The sequence below is a fragment of the Mixophyes fleayi genome, chromosome 9, assembly GCF_038048845.1.
Source record: "Mixophyes fleayi isolate aMixFle1 chromosome 9, aMixFle1.hap1, whole genome shotgun sequence".
Classification (NCBI taxonomy): Eukaryota; Metazoa; Chordata; class Amphibia; order Anura; family Limnodynastidae; genus Mixophyes; species Mixophyes fleayi.
In genome coordinates, this window is record NC_134410.1 from 4126657 (window position 1) to 4149356 (window position 22700).

Sequence of the window (22700 nt, forward strand, 5' to 3'; positions counted from 1 at the left end):
CTATAGGCAACAGAGGATTTAGTCACTTTAGTCCACTTGTGATCGACACATAATATTACAATTACGTGTTTTATAGATGCAGCATTTAGCACTATTTAAGCCCATCACTGCATATTTTTGAGGATATAGGTGTGACTTTGCATTTTTTTGCATTTTAATCACTTGTCACATTTTTTTATCTTGTTTTTCTTTTTAATTATTTCGCTCATTCTCTTTCCATTTTAATCAACCCAATAAAAGTTAAATTTTATTGAGCACTTACAGAGTGCCTCAAATTACACTGTCTTTCTCCCTCCCCATCCTTTTTTCCTCTCTATATAGTTCAATACAGTGTTGGTTACTCTTTTCGGGTTAACAAAAGATTATCATTCCAAGTGCTCACATTATTCTGCCTAGTGCGGTTTTTCTACTCCAGTTTCTCTATAACAGTTGAGTCAGGACTGGGGAAGGAGGCCTACTGGGTCCACTCATTGCTAGGATTTACATAGTTCATGTACCTATCCCTTTTTCCAAACAGAGCCCCAATGTTCCAGGATCCAGACAAGCAGCAGTGGATCTTAATATACCAATAGTCACATTTGGTGAAAGCTGCAAGAACAGGTAGGAGAGAGCAGGACAATCTGCCAACTGTCTTGATTTTGGTTTGGCAATCCCCATTTTGGGTTACTATCCTGGTCAGTAAGGACTTTCTTCCCATGGCAAGGACAGTTGGGAGGCATGTCCTGCTTCACACTACTTTGCTTGTGAAATTCGAGCTGCGTGCACCTACCAGTAGTGCACGCAGCATTGCCAGAATATGGGAAGGGGTGGGAAAGCAGCCACTCACTGGATTAAATGATGGCCAATTAAGTCAGATCATGTCGACTCTGGTAGCATGGCATGGAAACCCTCTGTAGAACTCTTGCGTTTTCCACCGCCCTACCTCCAACTTGCCATGTTTCCCATACGTTCAGGGCCACCTTAACAATATTATGGGCCACTGGGAAATGCAGTGCACCGTAGTGTGTGTATATAGTGTATATAGTATGTGTGACATTACGCCCGACATTCACTGCGAGCACAGCATGGAAGAGGGGACCGGGGAGGGAGCCGGGTCGCCACCTGACCACCTGATCTGAACGGTCAGGTGACCGCAAAATGCAAGCTTTTTTATTTTTACACAGGATTTTTTTTTTACAGCAGTCCTGTCTTGCTGTCTTGGGCCCCTTTCCCGCTGGGCCCCCGGTCATCTGCCCATCGTACCCAGTCGGAAAGAGGGCCCTGCATGCGTTGGAGGGAAATAAGAATCACTACCTCAGTCAACTGAGTGATGATTTTTCCTTTCTGACACTGGTCCAGAAAGAGAAATTAATCACTAAGGTAAGGTGACTGGGGCAGTAATTTTATATTCCTTCCACCCCTCTGGTGGTTGCCCACACCCCCTTCAGTCTTTGTGATGACACACATACTATATCATGGGCCCCTATCATTGCATTCTCCCGGTGGGCCCTTTCTGCCTCAATCCTTGCTAGAAAGTTAAAGTTATCAATGAGATATCACATGCAAATAATTCTAACCTTTAAATGAAGGGAAAACTGTCTTATTTTCCAGTGCAAAATACTTGTAAAATATGATATATTATCACAGTTTCCATTGATTGATGCGTGATGTATAAGTAGGAAATATACCATATGTCGAACAGTTCAAATCCTTGTGAAAGCTAATTAAACATGATAATTTGTCTCAGGTGTGAATTGGACTATTTATATCTGAACTATCTCACCTTTTCACATGATTTTCAACATATATTTATGAAGTCTATTCAAGTTTTTAATGCTTAGAAAGCTAAACGTTTCTGTGATTTTAACATTGCATAATAAATTCTTCTGTATGTGACAACTCATCCGAGTGACAAGATCCGTCTCACAGTATAAGGGCCATCACGGAAAGTTGCAACCCTGAAGCATGGCAATGCTAATATTATAAATTGGGGCACTGAAATCATTGAGAGAACAATACATTTATTTTTCTGACTTCAAATGCCGTTAATTAATTTGGTTTGTGCCTACCAATCTCTACCTATACAATGCTTTATTTTATGTGCGTTCTTCAGTGCTATGTCATACCATAGAGGTATGTTTTGGACAACCACGTTAAGTGTAATAATTTGCCAATCACCTTACTATTGATCAGTGTAAAAAGAAATGTGTATAGATTCTGTTTAACAGAATTTGGGTCGTGCAGAATCTGTGACAGGATGGACCGCCTATGCCACCCTGTTTTTGCTGGGAACCGGCTGGGTTTACTTTGCCACCGTTCCCTTTCGTCATCCCAAATGCGCCCTCTTGCTGCAGTAGGAGGGGCTTATAATGCTGCCACCAATGAGCTCATTTATGGCGCTCAGAACCACGTTCCTTCTGGGTAACTGTCACTCTAGTGTATTCCTGTGCTAGTATACTTGGGCTGGTAACTCCGGACTTCTTACTATGGATCCGGGCTGGCTGGATCCTCACACTGACCAGAACTGCAGGTAGCAGGCAGAGCGGTGGTACTGGAAAAGCTATGGTCCAAACCTCAGACAGCCGGAGAATTGATTAGTGTCTAATCGGCAGATCACAGGATTACAGCAATATTGAAGAAGTTGTCAAGTAGGTCTTTGAAGCAGAGTGATGTTTATTTCTCAAGTGTCCTGACAAGGACAGTTCCACTGATTTAAGGTATCAGTGGTCAGGTCAGATGGGGCAGCACGTTGGCTAAGTGGTTAGCACTTCTCCCCAGGTCTGAGACAATGCTTGTATATTCTAGCTGTCTTTTCACAGGCACCTCACAGGTGCATCTCTTGATCAGTCTGTTTAGAGACTGGTAGATCAGAAGACCCGGACTGGGCCTTATGTATTGAGCCCACCCTTCTCTTTCTCCATACCTAACACCAGGGACTCTTACCATGTTTTGTTAGCGCAGGAAAATACCCTGTGGGAAGCTTTACCCACATATCTACACATTCTCCCTGGTGTTTTAACTTACACAATGCAGGAAGCCTGGGACACATACCTCTGTCATTTAGCCTCTCCCCAGTGACTCTGTCACATAATATATATATATATATATATATATATATATATATATATATATATATATATATATATGTTGATTATGCTTTAAGGATACTTTGGGAATACTGTAGTCTTGTAGTCTGGCTGTATTGTGATTTTCTGCCATGGTCAAGCAGAAACCGTTACACAATTAAAACTTAATGAAAAAGTTAGTGTGTCATGCCTTTTTACATGTCTTACCCTAGAGTGATAATTAACAGATTTTATGCTGTGATGACATGATGACTTAAACACTCCGGAGATCACAAGATAAAATATGAGCAATATGAGAGCGTACGAATAGAACACTGAGGTGCCTTGCAGACACAATACACTAACTTGTTTATTGCATTCATGTAGAACAAGGAATGACCTTTGTAATCCCTCTCGTGGTGTGTGTTAACAGTAACACCATAATTAGAATTCAGTAAATTAATGCAAAATGAATACCTTTAATATGTTTAGAGCTTAGCTAATTACGTATGAAAGACATTAACTCCCCTTGGTACAATCCTGTATTAGTCGTAAACAATTGATATTATGCCTATTTATTAAAACATTCTGTACAAATACATTGGATTTTCCCACCGGACAGATGTTGGGACAACTTAATTCAAGGAGGTCTAATGATAAATTGTTTACAAATGCCATGAGACGCCCGGGCTAATTTTCAATCTCTCTCCTCCTGGATCGGATGGCTGGCAATTCTAATATGTAAAAAAGAAAGAACATTTCTAATTTGCAATTAGCTTGTATTAATCTAAGTATATTTGCAAATGAACATTATAATTAAAAGTTTTTAAGTAATTTGAATGTGTGCATAATTTTGAAAATAAATATGGCATGAATACCTGGCAACGAGAGCGGTGAATATACAATATATAAGTAATTGCTCAATCATGGTTAGAATAAGCCTAGATAATGACATATATTAGACTTTGGTATTTCTTTTAGAACAGAGATTCTATGAACTTTGGTCACCACGGAAACAGTTTCACATATAATATCAAACTTGCGTGTTCTGCAAATGTGTGTTTTGTTTTCTATTATGTCGAGATCATGTTCTCTAAATGCATAAGGTGATTTATCAATACAGACATGATAACTGGAATATTATTTAATTATTTCATTTTTTGGACAATTTGGAATCTTTTATTTTTAAATTGCAGTATATATATTTCAAGATAAGTGCATAACTGAAGCAAAGCAAAAAAACAACCGCAAATAGCAAAAAAGAGCAATACAAAATAGAGGTCAATAGTATCTCAGATAGGGAATACATAAAACCACACTTTGATCCAAATAGAGTAATGCTTGGATGTGTTGTTTCCTGTGGTATCTGGACATTCAGAAAAAGAAGTCAACTTCAAAAGTTAAATTCTCAGTGGAAGCAGCTCAGAAGGACGGTAAGACATGTTGTAATATAGCCCTTGCATAAGCTGTTAAGCAGTCAATACGAGAATGACCAGAGCGGTCAATAGTCTATAGACCTAAAATCTCCTCTCTCACCTGATTCCCTGCACCTGCCTCCCTGCTTTCTGTGTAATTTCTCTTTATTCAAATTTTAACAATATAGTTATAACAACATACATAACAGTGGGTTACAAAAGCATTTTCACGTAAAAATGGCTAACATGCATATAATTTTTAGCCATAAATCTTGTAGATGAACAAAATAAGAGTAGCAGGGAGAAGAAAAAGAAGAGAGAAACAGAGTAAAGTGTGCGGCCACCTGGGCGGCACCTGCGAGCATAAAAAAGAATAAGAGTGGGAGTGGGTGAGGGTCGGAGGGAGGAGGAGGAGGGGATGGAGCTATCAAATGTTGGAAGTGATTAGGGAGAAGTTCTACCCGCTGGAGAGGAAGGAGCTGAACTTAACAAAGGTCTTAGCTTTCCTTCATCCTGGAACTCAAACCATAGACCCCAAATGACATAATAGTGTGTGAACTTATCAGTTGCGGAGAATATCAACTCATCCATTGATCTGTAAAAATCTATTCTTTGGAGCCATTCCTTAATGGAAAGAGGGATAGGAGACCTCCAATGAGTTGGTATCACTGCTTTGGCGGCTGATATAAGGTATTTCAAGATTGGGTTTTTTTAAACTGGAGATGGGGTATTAGTCTTATTTAGTAGCCAGAAAGCAGGATTGTCGGGGACCTCGCCTCTCAATATAGCAGTAGAAACGGCTATAACCTGGGTCCAAAAGGGTCAAAGTACTGAACAATCCCACCAAATATGAAGGGAAGTACCGGGGGCAACCTGGCATCTCCAGCAAACGTCTGGGACTCCCGGGTATATTGTAGCTAAATGGGCTGGGCATCTATACCAACGTGACAAGACCTTGTAATGTGTCTCCACATCTGCTACACTAGTGGAGAATGAATGTATATTTTTGAAGATGTTTGGCCAATCTGCTTCCTGAATCCGGTCATCCATTTCTTGTTCCAAGGATCTGGTAAATCTAGGTAAGGAGTTATATAAATTTTTAATGAGGAGTTTATAGATTGTAGAGAGAAGATGGGGAGGGCATCCAGCAGTCTGACACAACGATTCAAAACCTGTGAGGTCCTTTACTACAGCTTTGCAGGGGATCCCCGAAGTCAGGAAATCCCTCACTGAAATCATTTCATTACAATCACTTCTCTAATTCTCATGTATGTAATCTATGACGCATCCGGTGTATTTTTTGGAGACAATCACGTAATGGTGACTTATGTATATTTTTTCATAATTATTACTTGGAAACATTGAAAGGATCACTGCAGCAGAGGCCAACTTCAACAACATTGTGGTCAGTCTCCCTGCCTATTATTATTGCTAGGTCATGTGTTAATATATCATAACATAAATATAAATGTTCGTGACACATAATATCTTGGAAAACAATTAGACCCAGCTTAGCCCTTACCTGCTGGTAGGTTCTGGTGGTGATGTTTCCTGTGTTTCCTACAATGTGAGATTGTTGCACCATTGTCATGTCAGGATTATTCCACTATGGGCAGCACCATAGAGCAACAGCACAGTAAACACATAGTATATATAATAGTATATATAATGTTGCATGTGGAAGCCATTCATCCCAAGTGGTGGATATACCATTGGCAGGAGACTATTGGTTAATTAAATAATGGCCATCTATACTATAATAACTGTACAACTTCTCATTAACATTTACTCCCATCTGGTAACCACATCTCACTCCCATATCCAAGGTTTCTCACTTGCTGCTCCCCCCTCCCCCCCCCCAACCATCTCCCTCATCCTGATCTTAAAATCTTACCAGTCCTTCTGTTAACCATTTCACCATGTAGGATACTTCACCCTCTTTTTTCCTCCATCTGTCCCACTCTTGCCCTCAAATCCCCTTACACTGGCTCACCCCCATGAGTCAACTGTTTGTCTGCCCTCTCCCCTCCAGTTCTCATTACCTATAACCTTTGCTCATCATCTACACTGCGCACCTCCTCCTTGGGCTCTCTGACCATTGCCTCCAATTCTCCATTGTCTTTGCGCCTCTTTCTAAACCTGTTAGTTGTACATACGCTAATGGGCACAGGTTTCAGCTTGAGCTGAATATACTCCTTCACCACAATTTCCATCCATCAGTAGCTGTGTTTATAGTCGTAGTGTTCAATTGTTTGTCTTTAGATTGTAAGCTCTAGTGAGCAGGGCTCTCTTCCCTCCTGTTCTTATTGAATATAACTTTTTTTTTAGGCTATTAGTAGCCGTATTTTGTTGCAAGTTATTTGTCTACTCTATTGTACTGTTATACCATGTATTGTCTTGTTGTTTGCCTTCTGTATGTTACTGCGTGACCACATGTGGTGCTCTATAAATAAAGATTAATAATAATGATAATAATAGTAATTAACATGTAAATTCTGCCCAAGAACAACTTGATGCATATCACTTCCACATTGCATCCAATTTACCCAAATCAGCAGTAGATATTTAAACAGACATCAAAATTATTCAATTACCTTTCTTTTAATTATCTAAAGCACATTTTAATGTATTTTTGCATTGCATAAAACATCAAGAAACAGGAATAAACAACAGCAGGCACATTAAGTTAAACTAGGACATATAAATGCATGTAAAGGCAGGTACTGTATATTAAAAAGCCCGGTAATGCTTAAACAAATTTAATAGCACTGCAGCCGCATTGAATATACAACAGCCTTGTTGAGTAAAAGACAGAATTCATTTATGTCAGAAATACATCAAAACAGACTGAATGTTCTTAACATGAGCTATTTAAATTTTTATAGGCCTACAGTAAGTACAACTTGTTAACTTGAAGCACTGCAGGTGGTATAAGCCTTTGCCTGTTGTAGCCCGAACACTTTGTATGTTTTTTATGCCTCTTGCAGTCAGTTCACTTTGATGTAAAGAAGAACTAAACCATTTGCATTGTTAAGAGTTCTATTGTTACATAATTAAATGACAGCTAGTCCATAATAAATTTAGACTCTTGAACTACGCAGCAAAACTTAAAATACTCTAAATGATTATTTTGTAATTACTTGACTCAAGTGTCATTTTATTATTCCCTGTGTTGATACAGATGGGGATTTCAAGAGCGAATTGGGAGTAGTTAACGCAACATTAGATGTGTTCATATCTTTTTATTAAGATTCTCTCCTTTGTACATTGCTGCTGACCCGTGCTGGAATTAGCCAAGGGAATATTAAATTTGCCTTTCAGCAGATTCCAGTCAAAAGAAATGATTCCCTTAAAGCTGCGATACCAATGAAACATTATCTAGCAAAAAGAGCAAACTCTTTATGTGTTTTTTGCACTAACCCACATTTACTGAAACATTTGTTGCCTTTAATTAAATTATATATATTCTATATGTCAGGTACGTAACTAGCATTTATAAATAGTTGTCTATCAAAGGATATGGAAGCACAGGAAATAAGTAATAGTTGTGCTGTTAACATATTGTGAAGAACAAACTGACCTCGTTCCGAACAGTCGACACCCAATCAGACATCAGATCAGATCTGGTTGGGTAGGATGAAAAATAGTTTGAGTAACCCATCTACATTCAGGTGGCCATAGAGACTACAATACAAATCAATGAATTAATAAGAATAGGGGAAGTAAATAAAGAAGGGGGACAGGACTTTTGAAAGTTTTTTGAAAATTCAAAGAGCGAACGTTACTGCGTCCGAATTTGAAGTTTTAATCCACCATTCATATGAAATGATAATAACAATAACAAGTTTTGGTAACTATTTAAGCTGCTCCCTGGTTATACAGTTATTGGTATTGGATGCAATGTAACTTAATGCAGAAATGGGAGTTCCACCGTGGGGTCACCACAAAATCCTGTTGTGATTATTGTGACCTCACCAGGTGGGGGCTTCATGTCAGAGCAATGGAGACCCGATCAGGTAGTTATGCATAAAAATATGCCACTCATAATATTGATCTATTGCTATCTGGCATATCAGATAATATTAGATGCTAAGAGGTCAGGGGCATGGATAAATACCCTCCTACCTTGGCATCTCTTTTCACAACAGAACACGAAAATGCTTCTAAAACATTTACACCTTTGTCTCTGCATCCTAAAAACTGCAACTGTTCTTGTGCAGTAAACATGCCCGGTATTCCTATGCTTAGTGCCAATAGGTGGTCATTTTCTGGGATTGCACTAATAACCTACATCTAGTTCTGGGAAGAATAGTTTAAAAGTGTATTTTTCTCTTATTGTTGCCCCTTTTTGACATATACTGAAAACATAAGGTATTAGTTCATATTTTGATAAAACATTTAAGCCTGCATTCCAGCGTCAATGGCACCTCATTATATGCATATAATGAAGTGCCCTTGATGCTGGGATTCAGGCTTAAATGTTTTGATCAAAATATGAACTAATACCTGATGTTTTCATTTTGCCAGACACACACAGATATGCAGTGTAAAGGATAAGCGCTGACAACTGTCTTTTTGTTTTGTATACATATATGGGCATTTATATTTCCACGCAGCTGGTACCATATACAATATTGGACATACCGAGCGCAGGCTTATTGCCAAGCAGCTGGTACCATATATAATGTGAGATATATCGAGTGCGGGCTTATTTATTCTCTGCTTTTTTTTTCCATATAATGTCCATAAAATAAAAGTCAGGTCACATGAAAGCAATATAAAATTTCTATTTTTTTTCCAGTGAAACTAATGTATTCTTAAAACATAAAAAATGATAGGATATAACGAAAGGATATAAACTCTTTGTGTCAGTCATTAAAGTAATTAAAGATTGTTGTACTGAGTGCGCACTTAGGCATGGTATTCTTACTCCACCATTAGGGTTAGTTTATCTTTCTAGGGTTATTTCTTTCTCACTCTACTTACTGTTCTTAGGATCTAACAGACCTTTACCTGCTTTCCCTGTATATCACTTTTCTATGCAAGTTAAGCTTGATAAACAATCACTGTACACTTTGAATGTATAAATATTTTAAGTTTGAATTTGTTTAATCAAGTTAAAAAAAATATCTAATTTCACTGCCTAGATATTTCAATTGAACGTCTTCCAAGCTCTGCATTTCTAAAATAACCCACATAGGAAAAGCAAATATTCATAAAAGAAATATGATTGTATAAATGTAATTCAGGATCATATTTGAAGTTCAGAACTGAATAATTATTACTTTCTTATGAAGAGTGTGGTTGGTCGGTATGTTTGAATTATAAAACTGCATGAACAAACATTTAAATCATGTCTCTGCATATCTAAATGTCTAGTTTCTAAGTATTCGCTTAGAACAACAAACAAATAAGAATGCAACTCAGAAAATATTAATTGCCAGATAATCTTATTTTGCAGAGTAAAGAGTCCTGGAGTTTGGATAATTGTTGTTTCCAGTAGTGTGAGGACAATAATGGAAGTTGGGTTACTTTGCGGATATTTTAGGAGTTTGAGAGTTATTACAACACCTGGTGATTTCTTGGCTGAACAGATGGTGCCGAGAATTAAATACCGGTCCGGAAAAATATATGCCAGTTACAGAAATTAATTTATATGTTCACAGTGTTTTAAATGTTTTCTTTTTTTTATTTCATATATTATCTGTAAGAAACTGAGCTGCCAAACACAGGTTGAATTGGATGCAATTTGCAACTAAAACGCAGATGTAAATTGCGTCTGAAAAAAAAAAGGCAAATTCTACATAGTTCTCTGAGTCAGGCGCTTGTCAGCTGATCGTCATCATTATAAGTTCATATCTTATATCAAGGGTAGAACACCCGCAACAGAGGTGATTCCAGACTGGAATATCTGCGTACAGGTCTTATAAGTTGCATTAAGTTGAACTCGCCCTCGCTGTACTTGGTCTAGGTGTGCACGTCCCTTCCCTCCCCTATCAACCGCTGTAAGTATAAGTAGTCCTATATGCATAATGTGATTGACTTTGCACGCAGACTGAAGTGTAAGTCTTGAGGTCAAGAGCAGTAGTGACAGTCATAATTTCCGCAATGCAAACAGGCTTCTGTCCAACATGAGACCCAAGGTATATACTTGTCAAAAAAATGTCTACCTTCAGAATACTTTATTTGCATGTACTTGTCTTCTGTGACTGTTGCTTAATACATTAATATTTTTTTATATATTTTTTCTGTATATTGCAGTCATATAGTAATATAAATAGGCTGAATTATTTGCATTGCACTGAGACATAGCACAGCATTACTGCTATCGCTGCAATGGTTACAGCTATATCCAGGGAGCAGCAGAAGGAAAGATATGTCAGGTTTGTTATTTTTACTGGCTGAGGATACAATGCAAAGCTGCTCTATGATGAAAATTGTTTCCAATGTCGATAACACAATAGAACTAAATTTGAGTCCTGTGACAGAGACAGTAAGCAATTCTGATTGTATAAATAAAAGGCTGAAGAGCACAGGATAAAAGATGAGTATGTCATGTATTTAGGAAAAAAGTTGCAAGTGGACATGTACATGTCAATGAAATTAAATCTCTTGAAGGTGGCAAACTCTCTAAATGTTGAAAAGAAATATACAAGTCGATCAAGTTTATTAGGACATTTTGCAGCTTTGTGATACTATTGCAACACTTCATACATTAAATACTACAGATCGATTTATTTTGGTCAAATGCAAAAAAAGTGAATTGTTTTTTGGACAATTAATTCTCAGATTGTTGATCTTGTTAGATTTAGTGATTATTTCATGCAATCAAATGTTATTGTGTAACCAATCAAATCTCTGAGCTGAGAAGCATTAAATGTCAGGTCTGGGCTCAGAATCTCCATGAATACTTGGGGGCAGGTTGGAGTAATCTTCATCATAGTAGCCCCCAAATTCCTTAAAGCTCAATATCCTTACAGGTACATGCACAAAATGTTTATTAACATGGACAATAAGGAAGTTTACAACAGAGCGACAATAGAAGTAATATGACTGAAAAAGTCACAAACAAACAGATAGGTGCAAATCTCAATCACAAAGTGGGGGTCAAGTCCAAAAATTACGATCAGTAACAGGCAAGATACAACAACAGCATTCAAAGTCCAAAGCCGTTGGTCATTGGTTGGGGTTACTACATGATGTCCTGCCAAGCTGTTTAGTCCTGCAGTCACGAAGGACAAAGCTGAAGTTGATGGGTTGGAGAAGATAGAAACGTGAGGGGTGAAGCTGAAGCTGACGGGTTGGGGATTGTAGGATAGTGAGGGGCAAACTGAAGTCCATGAACAGGCAAACAAAACAATGCTTAAAGTGCCAACAGAGAAATGCAGCTCTAAACTTTTCTCTTGCAAAACTTGGTCGGTGTCAGGCGCCATCCCCGCACATTGAGGATGTGTTGGGGACGGGCACATTCCTAAGCTGAGCAATCGCGTACTGCCCGGATGAGCGCCAGCCATGCGCATTACTCGCGCCTCCATTGCTATGCAAAAGGACACTTGTTTCGGCTTGTGTCAGCTGACCACCGATCTCCCTGCCACCAATGAAGAAGTCTCTGTATCTATTTAAAGCAGACTCTGGCGCCAGAGTATCAAGGTCTACCTTTGCTCCAGCACCTTTGTTCTATATCCTGCATCCTGACTTACTTTTGGATATTGAACCGGATTGTCTGACTCTGTTCCTGGAATTCCCTTTGGCTGGTATTGGATCCCCTGGCTCAACTCCTGCATTCTTGACTTTGCCTCCGCGTGCCCCTTCGGCTTCTATCTCCTGCACGGTTCTGACCCGGATTGCCCGACCTGTCTATATCTACCTCTCTGGTGGCTACCTAGGAGGGACTCTGCACCTACAAAATTAGCTGCACTAATACCAGTAGGTGGGTCTGTTTCTCACGGCTAGCGTAACAGTCGAACTGAGGGCCTTATAAAGGCTGCACACAGGTGAGGTCTCTTAGTCCTGATTGACTTGAACCTTAGCTAAGTGTTGATTGCAGTAAGTGATAAAGATTGTTGCAGTTGTCAGTGTTGATAGTTCACTGTCAACTGCCATCTATAATTGTTATTATGGTGGATACTCACAGATAGCAAACAGTATAAGGAGAGAACAATGTAAAGTCATTCAGGAGTCAATTAGACCTGTATAGTTGTGAATGCAACCCAAAACTAAATATTTAATTTGGGAAGCAGGTTTTTTTTTTAATTATGGGGTGGTCCAAAAATTCTACTCTGCAGAACTTTCCCATTTTTTCACATTTTCCCATTCATGCAAATCAATCCTAAAATTATGCAAAGCAACAGGGCAGGTGCACCTAAAAACCAGGAATGGGAACGTGCATAGGTGCACATTTAACAATTAGGTGCTTTTGCGCAAAACATATGCACTACTTCACATTGGCGTCAAGTCTGTACATTGCTATAACGTTATACCTTGTGTTCTATTCCCTCATGCAAGTTCATATTGTGCTATTGTGCTCCAGGCTGCACACCTCAGAAAATAAAGCAAATTACAGCCCCATGACAATAGGAAAATACAACGTACAGAGTATGACAAGGACATAACATGGAAGACAATGCTAAGATCGAAATATTGCAATATGCTTATTTTCTGTACATTTTATTCTAAGGACAAATAAACACTTGCAGAAATGACCCCATAATGAGTGCAAATAAAGACGTTGGATTTGGGAGCAGCAAAATATTTGGATTTACAGCAACAATTAAGGTTATATATGAAGTGAATAATGCTGGTATTTTATGAATAAGAAATAGATACAAAAGTATTCCAATATGTAAAGGAACAGTGATGCCAACTGCTTTTTTAGCATAATTGCAAGTCTGAACTTCTGATATTTTATATGATTTGCATAGCTTACATTAATTAAATATCTGCATCACATTTTTCTAAAAGATATTTAAAAAGCAGAATTGGATTTGTTTAGATTAAATATCACTTAACTAATTTGTGCATGAAACCTGCTTAAGAAACAATTGTTCATTACATTTGTAACATCTTCCAACCAGCTATGTACAAACATTTGATTAAAGAATTTGCCACTTCTTCTGGAAACATTGATTTATTGTAATTATTTTGCTTAATAACAAATTTAATTTCCAGCTAATGTGTCATATACGTCAGAAGGTCTTTTAATTGTAAAGTAATTGCATTTCTTAATGCAACATTTTACTTGATATTAGAAGCTTGTCATCAATTCTTTAGTGATTACTGACCTGATAGAGAAATACATATCCAATTAATCAAGCTATGTAGGAGCAAAACCTTTATTTAGATGTACAATAATTAGATAAGGAAAATGCATAAAAAAAACACCAAGAAAATGGCTCCCAGGGCGGTTGAGTCTGCAGCTCCAACAGTACTTGAAGGAAAGCTGTGCAGTGCGCAAAGTTGATTAATTAGATTTAGTTTGTCTCTAAAGGCCTGGTATTTTGAAGCGTGCAGTTATACTGACAAATAAATAAGTGAAAATGAAATATGCACACAAAATACATGTAAAAAAAAAAATATAGAGATCAGTGCCGGAACAAGATAGTTTGATACCCAAGACAGTGATCTTGCTTTGGACCCACATTACTGACATAATGATCCAACAACAGCATAATCCAAATTAATTTGACTAGCTGCTGAAAAGTATAGAATATGTTAAGCCAGGTTTAGGCAAACAATGGGTCTCCATGCCTAATAAGCATTTGGGTAAGAGCTCGGTGATGTCTCCCTAGCATCATGGGACTCGGCTCTGCTCTCGAAAGACCAGAGCAGAAGGTTCTTCTAAACATATGCTAAGAGTAGGTGAAGGTGTCAGAAGGTATTCCTGGTCCTCCCTCACCTCCCGGACATTGTCGCGGCCCATCCCTTGCAGTGACAGTAGTGGAACTCTAATACTTGTGACTTGGAGTTCCTAAGTACTCCCTCTACCCTGACCTCTGCCAACCACCAATTCCATTCCCTCCATCTTTTCTACCACAATGTACATGTCAGTCGTCGGGTGGAGTTTTGGGAAAAGCCTGACATTTTGTTGATTTATAAGATTAACAATGGCTACAATTATTATTATCCCATAAACCAGTTATTCACTGTATTGTTGTTTAATAAAGGAGCCACAGAAATACACTGAGCAATACAGCAATGGACTAATAATGATGACAGTTAGCTTTGTTTCTAATAAATAATTCTGAACGTCTCTCTGCCTATACAACTTCACCACTTTAATATTACACAAATGCATGAAAATATAGCAATAATGACTACAAAATGCACTGGGGAGGGCAGCAATTATCACATCTCTGGCAACTCGACACAAATCCACAATTCTTTAGATGTGTCGATTGCATCCACTTTTCTGGTCAACAACACAAACCGTCTTTAGAGGACTGAATTATTTTGCAGTATTTTGCAGTGTATGATTTATAAAGGGAATGGGCTATGCCTCCATAATTAAATCCCTGCTGTTTTTTTCTGAATTTTTAAATAATAAACACATTTGGCTATGTCAATAGCAAAAGGAACCAAACAAAAAATTAAGCAATAAATTACTGCACACGGCAAGGGCATTTATTTGAACAGACTTAGAATGCACAAATGGTCTGATTGCAAGGGACTGGTTGTTCATAAAATGAAAATATGCTACTTAGATAAACAAGATTTGCATAGATTAAATATTGCCACATGTACCCAAATGCAAAACTATCACAGTAATACCCACTTCCCCTGCAATAAATTTTATGTTAATTAAAAGTAACATTTTTATTTTTCAGTAGTGATAACTATACCATCACTAATTATTTTTATGTTTTTTTGGGGGGTTTATATACTTTTTTCAAGTTTTCTCTTCAACTCCTACATGACCGGGGGCAGTTTTTGGGCTTTTTGAGCTTAACTGAGAATAATTTTTATTTTATTTTAGCTATGGAAATTTTACATAGTACTTATATTTGGTAGCATATTTTATTAAATATCGGTGCATAGAATTAAGCCCATTTCCACCTGACGTAAAAGGTGTTGGGTGGATGCATGTATCAAGGTGTGCACTTGATAATTGTCTATCAGGATAAAGGATGTCAAAGGTCTTCCTCATTCCTAAGTGGACGGTACATCAATCTTGGGTGGTCAGTAGTTATTATCTCAGGGGAACAAAAATAGTGCATGAGAAAACCTGATATTTCATTTGCATAGCTTAGCTCCACTCTGCAGTATCATATCCTGCTGAGATGTGGCTGATCAGGGTTCATCCAGTCTCTCACCAGGTACCATTCTATTTCTTTCCTAACTTTTGCTTCGAAACATGAGCAACTTGTGTACAACCTCCTATCTCACATCCTCTCCTCTCATTTCCCTTATCAACTCTCTGCAGTTGAGCTTCTGTAACCAACATTGCACTGAGGCTGTCCTCAAGAAAGTGATCAATGATCTATTTACAGCAAAGTCCAAGCGTAACTTCTCTTTACTCATCCTCATAGACATCTCTGCTGCTTCCAATACTGTTGATCACCCTCTTCACGTGCACACCCTTCCTCTGCTTTTCTCACTCTACACCTCTTTTCTTGTTGAACTATTCAACTCATTCAGTCTCCAGTACCACCTCTACGTTGATGACTCCCAAAGCTACCTCTCCTTCCCTGATCTCTCCTATTCTGTACTAACTTTGTGTGACCAAATCTCTCTCTCTGCTATTTCCACAGGGATGTCCCATCTCTACTAAAAGTTCAATATTTGTAAAATAGTGCTTGTTAGTTTCCCTTCTCCCTTAGTTACCACTTCCCCTCAAATCTCCCTAACTATCCTAAGACAATTGCCTTGGTGTCACAGTTGACTCCATCCTTTTTTTTATTCTTCACATTCAGTCTCTCTCCCAGTCCTGTCACCTCCACTTTCGAAATAACGAAAGACTATGTCCTTTTCTTACCCAAGATATAACCAAAATTCAAATTGATTCTCATATCGCTTATCTTCTCCCACTACTGTAACTTACTTTCTATCTGGTATTCCCCTCACAGATCTAACCTTGCCTTAATCCATTGTAAATGCAGAAGCAAGACTGATCCCCCTCTTATACCACTTCACATCTGCTGCACTACTCTGCTAATCCCTACACTGGTTCCTCAGGTCATCCAGAATCCAATTAAAACGACTTACTTGCACCTACAAAGTAGTCAACAATACCACCCCTTCATAAATCTCAAATATCCTCTCAAGTTATTCTCTTTCATGCCCTTTTAGATCTGCCTCTGACCTGTGCCTGATCTCTGAAATGCACCTCTCACTCCAACTTACAATATATCTCCTGTGCCGTTATGCACCTATGGAATTCCCTACCCTCCCGATCAGGCTTTTTCCCATCCTTCAATTATTTATACAGTTTCAGAAAACCCATCTCTTTATTAGATCTTACTCTGTTCCCACCTATACTACTCACACTGGTATACCCTTGAAAACTGTTCCAATATCCACTTTCAGCCACACTATAACTTGTAGTTGAGCCCTTTTCCAATTAGATGATGATCTATATCATGAACAGGACCCTGTGTTTTCATGTCTGCATTTATGTGTAGAGATCACTAACAGAGGTGCCCATTGTTGAAAGCAGGTATATAATTTAATTTAGCCAATGCCTGTATCAGTTTGTGCACTTGGTAATGGCCTAACAGGATGAAGGATGACTAAGGTCTTCCTCATTCCTAAGTGGAGGGTACACCAATCATGAAAGTGGAATGGTTCAATTGATGAATGCTAAATTCTCCCTTAGTCTCATATGTGGGATTGTCCATACTTGTATCTTAATTACCCACAGGCACATAAGTGATATACTAATAGAGCAAAACAGCATTTTTTTTAGCAAGCAAAATGTTATTGACAAAGCATATTAAAAACACAAAGTATATTAATAAACAGCTGATCCGTGTAATGGTAAGGAACCACTCCTACTAATCTTAACTGTGTATCCTCCCTCCCTCCGAAGATCCACTTTAAGAGGTATCAGAAGATAGGCAAGAAGACTTCTTCCACTATAGACGTTGAAGCAGGCCCTACTCATTTTGTCATGGGACTTCTTCAATGGGATGTGCTGCTACTGTGGATATTGAATGTAATATAATATGGCCTATGTGGGTATTAGTTTATAGTTAACAACTAATTGATTGATAAAGTGCATCATCTGTGCATATGTATGTGGTAACATTTTGTCATAGGAGCAGTAAGATTATTTTATTAAAGTATAGTGAGGCATATTCAATCACTTCAAATTAGGTGCTCCCTAAGCATTAATGGTGTTCTTGTGGATGCGACCGTACTCGGAGGATCATAGGTGTGACATGCTGGGTCCCTGGATTATTGTAAGGTAAGAAAAAATAGAGATCTTACTTGTATTGTGTCTACCTGTCATTAATAACACCAGTTACCTTTACATTTGCATGTGTGCAGTTTGTTCATGATATACAGATTTATTTTTAGCAGAGAACACCCTTTAAGGTGTTTATGTCTAAATGTGCATTTTGCAACCCTATCTTACCGTAAGCAGCAACTTTGTGTTCATGTTTTTATGTAGTTTACCTGAGAGATTCTGATTCTTGTCAGATTTCAAACTTCATCTGAGATCCCAGAAGTACCAATTCACTGGGATGTCAGACATATAAACAGTCGCTGTAACGCACAGGACAGTAGAAAGCAGAATATCCCCATGGGATACGTCATATCAAACAGAATCAGCTGAGAATAACAGAACAACAGGCAATAAAAAACAACAAGAAGTATCACATTACAGAAACTGCACTTAGAGTGCACACATCAATTGTAGTCAAATACTGTACAAGTTATTATTATATAAACATAGTGATACACATCTAGAAAGAAGTCAGATAGGGGGTGATTGCATGGTGTAAACTTCTTTTTGTTGTGTATAAGAGTTTTACACTATGGATGTGCCCTCTTTTCTCTCTTATTTCTAGATTTGTCCTGACCTGTGGAGATTGGTCCTTAATCAAAACTTCAGTCTTAGCAGAGTCACAGGGGCCATTTCTACACTTAAAATGGACTTGTACTGAAACTCCTGTTATGAATTTAGGGGAGGGGGGGGTATATTTGATATTTGATGGCTGCACTCATATGCTCGATCAATGGATCCGTGTAGTTGATTGCAAATTCTGAATCTACCATCTGCATGTCACAGCAAATCAAGATTAATCAGACCAGGCAACATTTTTACTCTTCTTAGCTAACAGCAGTGGAACGCGGAGGGGTCTTCTCCTGCTGTAGCCCATCCACCTCAAGTTTGGTTGTGCTTTGTGCTCAGAGATGCTCTTCTGCACATCACTGTTGTAATGTCTGGTTGTTAGAATTACTGTCATCTTCCTGTCGGCTTGAACCAGTCTGGTCAATCTCATCTGACCGCCCATTAACAAGACATTTTCTCCCACAGGAACTGCCCATGACTGGATGTTTTTTTTTTGCACACCTTCCTCTGTAACCTCTAGAGACTGGTGTACGTGAAAATTGTAGGAGATCAGCATTTCTTTTGAGTTGATCAAACCACAGCGTCTGGCACCAACAATCATTCCACAGTCAAAGTCACTTAGATCACACTATGTTCCCCTTTGTGGTGTTTGGTCTGAACAAGTAGATCTCCTCACCATGTCTGCATGTTTTAATACATTGAGCTGCTGCCACAATGAGATGTTTGCATTAACGAGCATGGGTACCTTATAAAGTGTCTCCTCTCTCTCTCCTCCTCTCTCTTTCTCTTCCTCTCCCTCTCTCTCTCTCTCTCTCCCTCTCTCTCTCTCTCTCTCTCCCCTCTCTCCCTCCTCTCTCTCTCTCCCTCTCTCTCTCCCCCCTCTCTCCCTCCCTCTCTCTCCCTCCCTCTCTCTCTCCCTCTTTCTCTCTCCCTCCCCCTCTCTCTTCCTCTTTCTCTCTCTTTCCCTCCCTCTCTCTCTTCCTCTCTCTCTCCCTCTCTTCCTCTTTCTCTCTCGTTCCCTCCCTCTCTCTCTCTCTCTCTTCCTCTCTCTCTCTCTCTCTCTCCCCTCTCTCTCTCTCCCCCTCTCTTCCTCTTTCTCTCTCTCTCCCTCCCTCTCTTCCTCTCTCTCTCCCCCTCTCTTCCTCTCTCTCCCTCCCTCTCTCTCTCTCTCTCTCTTCCTCTCTCCCTCTCTCCCTCGTTCTTCCTCTTTCTCTTTCTCCCCCCTCTCTCTCCCTCCCTCTCCCTCTCTCTCTCTCTCTTCCCTCTCTCTCTCCCTCCCTCTCTTCCTCTTTCTCTCTCTCCCTCCCTCTCTCTCTCTCTTCCTCTCTCTCTCTTCCTTTCTTCTTCTCTTCCTCTCTCTCTCCCTCCCTCTCTCTCTCTCCCTCTCTCTTCATATATATATATATATATATATATACATATATATTTGTGTGTGTGTGTGTGTGTGTGTGTGTGTGTGTGTGTGTGTGTGTGTCTGTGTCTGTGTCTGTGTCTGTGTCTTTTACTTTCAGAATAGTGGAAAAAGCAATATTGATACCATTTTATTTTACCATAAGAACTGAAAAACATGTCTAGTAATTTTGTTTATTTTAACCGTTTTATACAGGTCTGAGCATATTAAGCAGATGTGTTGTTAGCAGCTATGAAACACGACACCTCGAGATAAAGCACCATTGAACTCTTTGAATAGGACGACATCATTAACCTTATTAAAGAAGTAGTAAAGGAAAATAGCAATTAACCTGACCTATTTAGCACTGACGCCACTTGTACTGCTCTGGGGTCAGATGTATGTGCATACTGCTCATTCCTCCAGCTCTGGCTGTGTCTGAGGGATGATTAAAGCTGTATTTGTCAGATTATATTTCATTCTGAATTCATTATACCATGTCATTGTGTGCAGACATGATTCAGGGTGCACTAGACTACAAATCAAGGCATCATTTCAGAAGTATTACTTGAATATGTCTCAGCATTTTTAGAGTAAACAGGTATTAAATAGGTGTATACATAAAATAAAATATTTCAAATGATATATAAAATGCATTAGGCCTCCATGTAGAATCACCCCTATCATTTCTGCTCTACCCAGAATTCCTGTTTCATTTTTTATCCATCCAAGTTCTCCATTAATACGCTCTACTCCACACAACAAATCAGAATTAACTGACACCATAATCATCTCAGCTCTATTTATAGGCTATAAATTCAGTGAAATGCAGACTAAGACAGTAGTGCTGTCTATCTAATCTAAATTATCCATACAGTGGGCCTGGTTCATCAAGGAATGTAAATGGCGTCTATGTGCGTACAGCGCAGAAAATCACTCTGCGCATGCTTAGAACTGGCTCATTCGAGAACGGAGCTACGTTTAACTCATCTTCAAGCATAAAAGACACTTACTACAGCCAGCGATGTCAGGGGGGGAACAGGGTTGAAAGGGGTGTTTGCCCGTAGTTAATGTACAGTAATAGGGCGCCAATCGCGAGTGCACACAGCAGCGTCCGATCCAAGCTCTGGTTATCTCAAATGAACGTGTTTTTCAACTCTATCTCTTTGCTCCAGCTACAGTGCTGCTTACTTATGATGACATGTGTGTATGCATGCTATAACAGGGGTATGCAGTCTGTAGGAATAGTAAAAATTTATTTTATGTACAGTAGACATTGATAACATCCTAATAAATGTATTTCATGGGAAAACATTAAAAATGTTAATGTTTTGGCATCAATGCCTATATTGTTACCAGGTGACATTAATTCAATATTTTTTTTCCTGAGCGTTCTTTCGAGAATTTATATTTCACATATGTTTTGGTCATATCCTGTTGATAGACCCATTTTTATCAACACACGCATCTTCAGATCTGTTTCCTTGTTGAATTTGGGCATATGCAGACCTGAATTACAGGTGTTCTGAAACAAAAGCACATTGCATGCCTTGATGAATCAGGCACAGCAAATTCAATGAAGAAAATCAGTGTAGGTCTAAGAACCCTGCACATTTAACGCTAATACGGCCTTAAATGTCCCAGAAAAGTTACATCGTTACACATAAAGTTGGACACAGGTCCACCACTTTGACACTGTCATAAATTCTATTTGCATTTGTTGAGAGTAAGCAACAAAACCCAGGGTGACAGCTGCCAATTTAGCCTCATAGGGGTTTACAAAAACCATTTCTTGGATAAATTTCCTGGATCAACCAATCAGATTCTAGCTGTCACTTTGTAGAATATACTAAATAAATGACAGCTGGAATCTGATTGTTTGCTATACTTTTTCAAACCCGCAGTTGAGTAAATCTAGCCCTACTATATGTCCACTCAAAGAAATGGCAACATGAGCGCTCTTGCATCATCAGAAAACAACACTTGCGAAACGCGTGCTGCATTCTGCGGAGGAGCCAGAGAGAGCTCACCGACTGCTCTATAGAACCTGGAGCGATCGAATCCTTGGAGCTCAGATTAGGGCAATCAAGTTTGGATACATTTCATTTAATGATTCTGTGAGTGTTTCTAACCATATTATATGTATTTTATAAAAAGATTTTGCACTATGGGGTTTTATGAATATTAGTATAAAGCTGGTATGAGTTAAACAAATCTCTGAACACACTGGACAATACATATTTTCATTATAAGTTACCTTCCACTCATATAAAAATTAGAGATGCTCGGGCTTGGTTTTCTGAAAACCGATCCCACCTGTACATAGGGGATCCAAGTAGTTTCGCAAGCCAGCTCGGTACTTTTGCGGGTCCTTGGATCTGAATCAAGGCAAAACGTCATTGTTGCGTTGTCGGATCTCGCGGGTTTTGGATTCCATAAGTACCTCCCTCCCCAGCAGATCCAGCGCCATTGCTCACACAGAAACAGGGGTAGCAGTGTTCTTGTCACTCTTTGGTCTCCATTGACATTGCTCAGTGCCATTGCTCATACAGAAACAGGAGGGGTAGCAGTGTTCTTGTCACTCTCCATTCTCCAGTGCCATTGCTCATTCAGAAACAGGAGGGGTAGCAGTGTTCTTGTCACTTGACAAAAATTGACTGGAAATGATTGGAAATTAATGTTATTGAGGTTAATATTAATGTAGGCACAAAAAAAGAGCCAGATTATGTGATTTAAAAAAAATAGAAATTTTAGGAAAAATCATAGGGATCCAAAACCAAAACCAAAACACGGGGGTCAGTGAACATCTCTACTAAAAATATGATTGGATTTTTAAT